The 10425-nt window shown below is 36.1% G+C and overlaps 1 long non-coding RNA gene across 2 annotated transcripts; it reads left to right on the forward strand.

The window, feature by feature from the left end:
* Nucleotides 1–303: 303 nt before the first annotated feature.
* On the forward strand, nt 304–1605 carry LOC122818753 (uncharacterized). Of its 2 annotated transcripts, XR_007764803.1 has the most exons (4): nt 304–419; nt 485–868; nt 988–1307; nt 1385–1605. It is a non-coding gene; the product is annotated as an uncharacterized LOC122818753 (long non-coding RNA). The 2 variants fall into 2 exon arrangements; XR_006368254.2 differs by having other exon boundaries at nt 304–868.
* The last annotated feature ends 8820 nt before the right edge of the window (nt 1606–10425 follow it).

Here is a 10425-nt window from a genome sequence, read left to right on the forward strand (position 1 = left end):
TATCGGCTTGGATGTTTGCAGAATCCGTTTGGCGCGGAGAGTGTGAAACTGATCTGGGTGGGAATCGATTGTTTAAAGAATGGAAAAAGCTCTTGGCTCAAAGTTGTTTATAAATTGGGCAAGGGCCCCTAAGTAATGTGTCATATAACTTGCATGTTTATATTCTATGTATATATGCATTATCTAGTTACGTGGGAAGCAATCCTGTTACAACAAAAAAACGATTCAGTAAGAAAGACAAAAAGTATGTAGAAATCAACTCTCCTAAGCCAGTTGATGTTTACAATAATTATATGGGTGGCGTTGACTTACTGGATTCCTTACTTGGACTTTATAGAATTCAATTGCGCTTAAGAAAATGGTATAAAAAAATATTTTTTTTGATATATGCGTATTGAATTCATTGATTCTATGGCGTCGTAAGTCAGATCAATATATGCCACTCTTCGATTTCAAGCTTTTAATAGCTGAGCACCTGTGAAAGGCAGGAAAATAAAGAAGCGCGGACGACCTGCGATGACTCCAACTTCATCCCCGTGTACAAGTAGGGAAGGTACTCCTACTACCAGCAAAAGACGAATGCACCAGGAAATTCTATTGAATTCTGTTCGGGAGGACCATATTGGGCATTTTCACACCTGGAAAAAGCAAAGGCAACTCTGCAAAAACCTTTTGTGAGAAATGCAATGTATTTCTATGTTACAACGACAAAAGAAACTGTTCCACCAACTTTCACATGAAGTAATGTATACATGCATACAGAGCCATATATGGCAAACTATGTAATCAGCTGAATGCATGCAAAGCCATATATCGAAATTCTACAAATCTTAGATGATTATGGCATATCACTTGATCAGATTTACTGGTAAAAATTGAATTCCATAGAATTTTGTACGTAAAAAAATATGTGATTTTTTTTTTAATTTCATATTATCATTTCATATATCTTGCGATGACTCCAACTTCATCCCCGTGTACAAGTAGGGAAGGTACTCCTACTACCAGCAAAAGACGAATGCACCAGGAAATTCTATTGAATTCTGTTCGGGAGGACCATATTGGGCATTTTCCCACCTGGAAAAAGCAAAGGCAACTCTGCAAAAACCTTTTGTGAGAAATGCAATGTATTTCTATGTTACAACGACAAAAAAAACTGTTCCACCAACTTTCACATGAAGTAATGTATACATGCATACAGAGCCATATATGGCAAACTATGTAATCAGCTGAATGCATGCAAAGCCATATATCGAAATTCTACAAATCTTAGATGATTATGGCATATCACTTGATCAGATTTACTGGTAAAAATTGAATTCCATAGAATTTTGTACGTAAAAAAATATGTGATTTTTTTTTAATTTCATATTATCTTACACAGCATTACGTCTGATTATGTACGAAACATGTCCATGCCGTCCAGGTATTAAATGATGCGACAGAGGAATCTCTTTTTGAAGAAGACATAGAAAGCGAGAATCTTCTGAAAGGATTCTATTGAACTGGCTAATATACACCTTGTGAGATGTGCAGCATGCACTCTGCAACTGTGGGTATTTAATGTAAACAAAACAAATTTAAATTTAATAAAATAAGTGGCTGTCGCACATTATGCAAATTGCTTTATATTCCAATAGGGATAAATCGGGGAAAATAATAAATAAATAAATAAATATATATTATATATATACATATATATATTATAAATACTTCATATTTATAAAATCTATGCAGACGTGTCTTTGTTGAAAATGAAAAAACCATCGCTCAACGTTGCTACAAGGTGGAATTCGACGTATTTAATGCTAAAGAAATTATTGGGCTTAAAGGATTTCCTGGCAACGCAGCACAATATTTGTGTAGAGGCCGATTGGGATTGGATCGAGACGTACATTGACGCTTTCAGTGACACACACCAGGCAACCCTAAAGCTACAAAACAAAGATTTAGTTTATAGTGAGTTCTTCGTAATATGGATGGAACTAAAATTGAAATGGTATAATAGCTACAATTAAATTTAAAAAAACTATCGGCACAGATAAAAATAAGAGAAAGAAAATTATTAGAAAATGATGCATTGTTGGCAACGATTTACATGGATCCTCGTGTAAATTGTATGTTGTCGAACAATCAAAAATCCTTAGCAAAGGCTAATTTAAAAAAAAAACTGCTTTTCGTTTATATGAGTTGAAAGAAGTAAGCTGTATGTCGTAGAATGTTTGAAATGTGGGTCTTGTTTTGTTTATGTTGTAGGTTTTTTTTCTTTTTTTCTTCGTCAAAAACTAATACTTGTAGCAAACTAAAATCCAAAATACATATCATACTTATTATCGCTTTATTATTTAAGGCACAAACACGAAATATTCCAGCGCTCGAGACTCCTGTGCATGAAGAGATGTTTGCTTCCACTGCCTCATCAATTCTTTCAACCGCATCCTCATCTGAAGAGAAGTCGCTGTTCTCGGCATTTTTGGACGATTTTCAGACAGTTTCAGAAAACAAAGAAGATCCAGTTTCTACAAAACTTGCCAAAATTTATGCTTTCATCGAAAACTTCGACGTAACATTTGGTCGCTTGCCATTAAATTCCAATATATTGGATTTTTTTAATGATTTGAAACTTGAGATGCCTCATGTAAGTGCACTAGCGCAGGTTGTGCTGGCTTCACCTGCAACGCAGGTCTCCGTCGAACGGGCATTCTCAGCCCTACATTTTATATTAAGTGAACGAAGAAGTTCAATTTGTGCAGAAAATTTAAATTCCTTACTAGTTGTAAAGCTTAACACATAAATATAAAAAATGTTACAAAAAATATGAATAAAATATATATAAAAATAAAATAAAAACTAAAAACAACATGTCTGAAACTTTTTTTGCGTTCGTTTTGCAGACAAAACATAATAATTGCAACAACAATGAAAGTAAATGGGAAAAGTTATTTGGTCGACAGTTATTTACAAGCTCTGAATGCAAGCCTTTTTGACTTCTCAGATTGGCAGTTTTGGTTAGAGTATGCCTAGGTAACTTTAATTGATCTTTTCCTGCACAGGAAATTTCTCGTTTACTTATATTTATGGTGGTGATTTTTAGAATTTTATTACTGGTATGTATGTTTTTAAAATTTTTCCTAGTTATTCTAGACAGCGCGTCGGCTACATGGTTGTCTTTTCCCTTATGATATTCTACACTGAAGTCATAATTAAAGACTAGTGCGTGTTAGTTTTGAGCTATGATTGGTAATTTAATATAAATAAGTTAGTGGTCTATGGTAGGTCTTAGCTGTATAGTTTTAATTCTCGTTACTCGTAGAGTATAAGGCTATACTAGATTCGTTGGAAAGTATGTAACAGGCGGAAGGAAGATCAGCATCACTAACCGAGTCGATCTAACCATGTCCGTCTGTCGGTCTGTCTGTCCGTCCGGATTCCGGATAGCTAGAATGTGGAAATTCGGCATGTAGGTTACTGAGCTTCATGCGCATCGCGAAAGACTGTAGCGCCTGCAGTTTTTATGCTAGAAACAAAATTTCAACTGAACTGTATTGGTCTTGTCAAAATATTTTGCCGCGCCCACTATAACGCCCAAAACGGAGACTTATATACCTGCATTCTTCGTTTGATTTCTTCAGCTGGGTATCGGGTATCTAATAGTCGAGGCAGTTGACTATTGCGTTCATCTTTGATTTCTTTACTTTCAAAATGCATATGCCATTGGCACAACAAGCTCCAAATACTTTTTTTCTCTTGTTATGCTAAATCATTATAAAAACAATAGTTTTTGGCAATGTGGGTTTCATCAATTGACATTTTAGATAATTAAAGGCTTTGACATTCACTTGCCCATTTAAATTTCACATTCTTTTATTATTATTATTAAAACGAAATTGCCAGCAATTATAAAGTGTGGGTAATTTTTGTTTGTATTAAGTAATAGCTACAAAGGCCTTCTGCTTAAACTCCATGTGACATTTGACTTAAATATAGATGTATATGCATATGTGTACTTAATCTAGGTTTGTATGTACATTCGAATTAAATTTAAATGTTATTATAGAGGTTAATGGATTTCAGAAATTGGATTGTTGTGGATATATTCATGGGGTCTACTATTTCTTCTAAAGATTGTTGGAGGAATTTATGTCTTTGCTCAATATATCTGGGGCATTCAAGGAATATGTGTGATAGGGTAAGGTTTTGGCTACATTGTTGGCATGTGGGGGGAGGTGTTTTGTCAAATAGGTGGCAGTGAGTCAGTTTGATGTCTCGGAGTCTCATAAATTTAATGGTGTCTAATCGGAAGGTAGTTGGCTTTAATAGATCTAAATTGTTATGTTTTTTTGTGTTGATTAGTTTGTAGTGAACAGATGTGTTGTTCCAGATTAGGTCGTTTTGGGCTTTCATGTGGTTACTAATGTATTTAAGAGTATCGTGTATGTTGTAATTTTATTCTGATATTAATGGCAGTGAGGTTGCTTAGCAGCTTTGTCTGCCAGCTCGTTGCCTATTATGCCGCAGTGTCCTGGGACCCATATCAGTGTGTATTTGTATTGGTATTTTGACATTATTTTTCTAATTTCTAATATGAAGTACGTTGAGTTATTTGGGTTTTCCAGTGCTGTAAGGGCTGAGAGTGAGTCAGTGCAAATAGCAAATTTTCCTTTTTGCCTTTCCGTATATCTGCATGCTTGGAGAATGGCTGCTACTTCAGCGGTGAAAATGGATGAATAGGGAGGAAGTATTTTCTGAGTTATCACCTGTTGTGAGGAGGTTACGCTGTAAGCAACTCCCTGGTCGGATTTGGAACCGTCTGTGTATAAGAATGTGTGCTTTTTGAGAGTATATTTTATTTCTAGGAAGTTTTTATTGTAGACTATTGGTGGTGTATTTGGCTTTAATAAGGTGTGTAAGGATTTGTTTATTTGCGAAAAGTTGAAGGACCAAGTTGGCGTGGTTTCTTTTTTATTAGTTATGGGGACAGGTTGAAGTTGTAGTGCTTTGCAGTGGTCGATAGTGTCTTTTATTGCTGATGTCAGTTTTGGGATTCGTTATGTTTTCGAAATTTTTTTTATAATTTGTTCTAGGGGTGTTTTTTTTGCGGTGGATATCATTTTAAAGTTTTTTAATGTAGCAAGTTTTATTCTTTGTTCTATAGGTTTTATGTTAGATTCGTATAGTAGGTTCTTTATTGGTGAGGAGCGAAAGGCCCCAAAGGCTATTCTAATAGCTGAATGGTACATTGTTTTTATTTTATTAAGTTTTGATTTGTGTGCTTTTCCGTATAGAAATAACACATAATTAATTTTTGACATGATAATTGAGTGTATTATATAGATAATAGTTTTAATGTCGCAGTTGAAACTAGTGCTAGATAGACATTTTACAATATTTAGTCTTTTAGAAATTTGTGTTGTTAGTCGATCTATGTGAGCATCCCATTTATAATTATTGGTTATGGTAACTTTACATTTTTTAAGTTAAAGGTACTAATCAATTTAAAGTTGCATTTTTTTTTTTCGACAAATGTGTAGGAATTTAGATTTGGGTATAGGAAGACTGGCTCCAGAGTATTTACACCATTCTTGAATGTCAGTAAGCAGTGGGTTTACGTTTATTGTTTTGTCTGTTCTTTTGTGCCTATTTATAATTGTATAGTCATCAGCGTATGCTGTAAATTCAAATGATTTGTGAAGACCTATGATTCTATTAACTTTATTGTAGGCAATGGCAAACAGAATAACTAATAATGGTGATCCTTGGGGATTCCATTTTCAAGTGGCAAGGGTTGAGATTGTATGTCTTGAATTTAAACGCAAATTTTTCGATTAGTTAGAAGGTTTATTATGTATTTCATAATTTTTGGTCCTAATTTTCAATATACGAGTTCGTCTAGGATTGTGTGAATTCCTATTTTGTCAAATGCTTTTGAGAAGTCTAGTGAAATTATTGAAATGTGGCTTTTTCTGGAGAGGGTGGTGGTAGTCAGACAGTCTAGCGTTGCTAGAGAGTCAGATTCCGATTTACCCTTTCTGAAACCCATTTGACGACTATCGAGTAGCTGGCTGTTGTTGACTAGCCACCATAGTCGCTTAGATATTATTTTATCCATGACTTTAGATAGGGATATGGGTCTGTAGGAAGATATTTCGGTTTTGTTTGAGTCTGGTTTTAATATTGGTATTACGTTGCTTACTTTGAATTGCTGTGGAATATGTGCGTTGAGGATATTGTTATATAGTTTAAGTAACCTTTGCATTACTGAATCTGGTAGATTTTTGATCATCGGGTAACTAATACGGTCTCTACCTGGTGTCTTGCCTTTTAATTGGTTTAAAGCGCTTTTAAATTCGATAAATGAAATATCACATTCTAAGGATTGGGTTAGTGGAGATGTACTGTGGGAGAAATTGAAGCTAATGTTTTCTTTGTGTGATATAAAAGTAGGATGGAAATTATTGTTAAGTGATGCATTTGACCAGAATTCGCAAAGGGCTTTGGAAATGTCGTATTTGCTTGTATGGATGTCAGATGGGTTGTTAGGGTTAATGAGACAGTGTATCTGTGTTTTAGTTTTAAGGCCACATAATCTGTTGATTCTTTTCTATATTGTTGGAATTGGGGTTTGTGGGTTTACGTCTGAGGTAAATTCGTATAGGGCTATGCGTTTTTTCTGTTTTATTTCTCGTTTAAGAATGGCGTTGGCTTTTTTGTAGGCTATTATGTTGGCTGTGTTTATATTACGACACATGTTTTTCCAGGCTATTTTTTTGTTGGTTTTTAGAATTTGTAGATCGGAGTCCCACCAGGGGACCTGATTAGATGAGTTAGGGTGATATTGTGGTATGGATAAATGGGCGCTATGCTTCATGATGGTACAAAGGTGTGCTGTTTCTTGGTTTATTTGTTGGCTGAGTGGGATATCATCGGAGAACTGTTTGCTAAGTTTTTGATAGAGAGGCCAGTTAGCTTTATCAATATTGAATTTTGGTTTGCTAATGGAGGAGTCAGTTGATTCATTTCCAAAAAGTTGGATTGAGATCGGGAAGTGGTCACTACCTGAGAGTTGATTGTCAATTGTCCATTTAGCGTGTAGGAATAGTTCAGGGGAAGCTAAGGAGAGGTCAATATGTGTAAATGTGTGGTGTGTGTTGAAGTGGGTTGGGGAGCCATTATTGAGTGTGGTTATCAAGGATTGGTTTATAAATTTAAACAACAGGTTGCCTCGTGCGTTATTATTTTGTGATCCCCAACTTTTGTGCCAGCTGTTGAAATCGCCAGTTATTAGGCAAGGAGTGTTTATATTGTTATAAGTGTCTTGTAATTCTTGTAGGGTGAATGGTTTGTTGGGAGGTATATAGCTAGAAATTATTGTTAATTTTACTTTCGATTGTACTGTTACGGCGACTGAGTCAAAGCTTATATTGTGGATTTGGGTTTGTTCTTGTTGCAAAGAGTTGTGGATTAGGAGAGCTACCCCGCCGTATGGGTTGTTTGAGGTATTTATGTGATAAAGAGTGTAGTTTATGGGGATGGGAATATGATTGGTAGAGTGAAGGTGAGTATCTTGAATGGAAATTATTTTAGGGTTGTCTTTTTTTATGAGTATTTGTAGGTGATTATAATTATTGAGGTATCCATTTATATTTAATTGTAATACTTTAAGCATGAATAGGGCATAGTTTAAGGATAACTAGAACTAAAATAATTTTCTATTAATATGTTACATATTATTTCATAGGTCTAAATCTTCATCTGTGCTCATTAAATTCATGTTATCAGATATCTTACATTTCTTACTAGTTTTTTTTCGGGTTTAGTTTTTTGGTTGTTTTTGTCTTTTAATTTCAAGGTAGTTCCTAACTTATTTGATTTGGTTGTTTATTTTTAATTTAAGTTCATCCGAAATTTCGGAGCGTGTGGAGTATAATGATGTTGATGCAGTGGTGTCCATGTGTTCTTCAGGGGAGTCTTCATAGGTGATAATTTGTCTAGTTATAGGATTTGGGGTTGGTGTTTTTGATGTAGAGGTTGCGTGCGTTGTTGTTTCCGTAGTTGGTTTTTTGTGGGCAGTGATAGCTGCTTTTTGGGCGTAGGATATTGGTGGGTGGGTATGGCGTGTATTGTATATGAAGCGGGCTGTCTTGTGGTCTACTTTTTGCGTTATTTTGATGGCTGTTAATTCTTTTTGTTTGATGAAGGCGGGGCATGATTTGTCCATAGCGTTGTGGTGTTTCATTTGATCATATTTGCAGTTGATGCAGGTTGGGTTATTGGTGCATGGTTCGTTGACTGTTGTGTGTCTTTGGAGCAGTTGGCGCATGTTTTAGGGCTTTTACAGTGGGAGGAGGGGTGTCCAAATCTGAGACAGTTGAAGCATCTCATTGGAGGAGGAATGTATGGTCGTTTGTTAACCACTTCGTATCCTATCCAGAGTTTGTCGGGTAGGGTAATTGTTGCAAAGGTAAGTATGATAAGGCCTGTTTTTGTCGTTTTATTGCTATCGTTTTTGTCTTTTTTTAATATTTTTCGGACGTCAATAACGTTTTGAGGTTTAAGTTCTTCCAAGATTTCATTTTCATCAATATTCCTTAGATCGTTGGAGTAAATAATGCCTTTGGTGGAGTTTAGAGTTTTGTGCTCTTCGGAGTGTACCGGGAAGGTGTGGAATAATTGCATTTTAAGTCATTTCTGAGCTTGAATTTGGTTTTTTGTTTTCACGAGAAGGGTACCAGATCTAAGTTTTTGGCATGTATCGACTGGTCCATTACAGGTGTAGTCTATCACTTTTTTAATAATAAAAGGTGATATTTTTTCAAAGTTCCCATTATCAGTTCTGGTAATAATTATGTACTTTGGTTCACTTTTTATTGTGTTAATCGTTGTCAGTGGTCGGTCGGGCGGTCGGTCGGGTGGACGAGACATTGTAGTTGTTTTGGGCTCGGGCCCTTGGTGCGTAAGTAAAGTAAGTTCACTTGTTTATAGGTTTCGTTTTTTTCGGTTAATCGCGAAGAAGTTTTCGAATCGGATGATCGGTTGGTAGATTAAACTGATATGCTGTAGCTTGGAGCGTAGGTTAGTTGCACGTCTTAACTCTTTCAAGCTCGGAGTGAAACTGTCACATTCTTTTAACATAATACAGTTATGTGGCATGAGTAATCGAACAAATTTTGAGTAAAACGTCTGTAACAATTGCAAATTCTTAACGACTTGTAAAATACCTCTTTTAGTGTACTTGTGACCTGTAAAGGTTATTTCGTGTCTGAAAAATGATAAATTTTCTGGGTTGATAAGGTTTTTAATCTTATGTTTTTTAGATCCTTCATTTAAAAAATAACTACGAAAGCTTAATACGTGAATATGGCATTGCCATCATTCTTTGAACCAAATTCGGAGCTCTTTTCAGACTATAAGTTAATCGGGTGAAGCGATAGGAGCATTGCTTGTAGAAAATGACGGTATGTATTTGAAATTTTCTTCAAGTAATATTTGATGAAATACTAATATAAGATCTAAAAGGAAAAGAATCTATCTCTACCCAATTGATCAAGAATATTGTAACGTACTGATTTCCTATGTTTGCTCGCTACAAAGCTCGTATTCAAAAGATTTGTGCACTAACTGGGCTCGCAAGCTTGCGCTTTTGGTGGCCTTGGTTGCTCCATGTAATTTTGCCGTGCCTCTTGAGGGATGACGTCTCCGTTACCGGACTATACTGAACAGGATCTCATGACAACAGCCACATCCTTCTGTCCTATACGCTCACTCACTTCCCTTTAACGATCTGGGCAAACGTCCAGCGAAAGACGAAAGTTCCACCCAAGCCTTCCTTTATTCTGAGTGCCCTTCTCGCCAATCTTGTGTATGGCGGTGCTGTTGACGACTTCCCAAGTTGCTCGGCGAAGTTCGTGGATTGGTCACAGGCTCTTAGGTTTCCGGCGGTACGGTATGGCTCAAGGTAGCCAATGGATGCGATCCGAGTGCGGAATGAAAGTATCAGGTTTCTCTTCCTGAGGCTAGAGGCTGTGCTTTCTAGATGACCGTCGGGCTCTACGAGGTGTGTTCAAAAAGTAAGGTGACTTTGTATTTTCAAGAAAAACTATTAATTTATTTATCAATATTAATGTTGTCCCCTTCAAAGTAATCCCCCTCAGATACAATACACTTATGCCAACGGCTTTTCCAATCCTCAAAGCACTTCCCATAAGCACTTTTCATTATAGCCTTGAGCTCTTCCAGCGATGCAGTCTTTATCTCTTTAATCGTTGCAAATCTCCGTCCTTTCATAGTTTTGGGAACAAGAAAAAGTCACATGGGGCCAAATCCGGTGAATATGGTGGCTGAGGCATTATTGTGGTGTTGTTTTTGGCTAAAAAATCTCTCAAAAGCAAAGATGAGTGAGCAGGGGCATTATCGTGATGCAACAGC

This window comes from Drosophila biarmipes, unplaced genomic scaffold (genome assembly GCF_025231255.1).
Source record: "Drosophila biarmipes strain raj3 unplaced genomic scaffold, RU_DBia_V1.1 ptg000004l, whole genome shotgun sequence".
NCBI lineage: Eukaryota > Metazoa > Arthropoda > Insecta > Diptera > Drosophilidae > Drosophila > Drosophila biarmipes.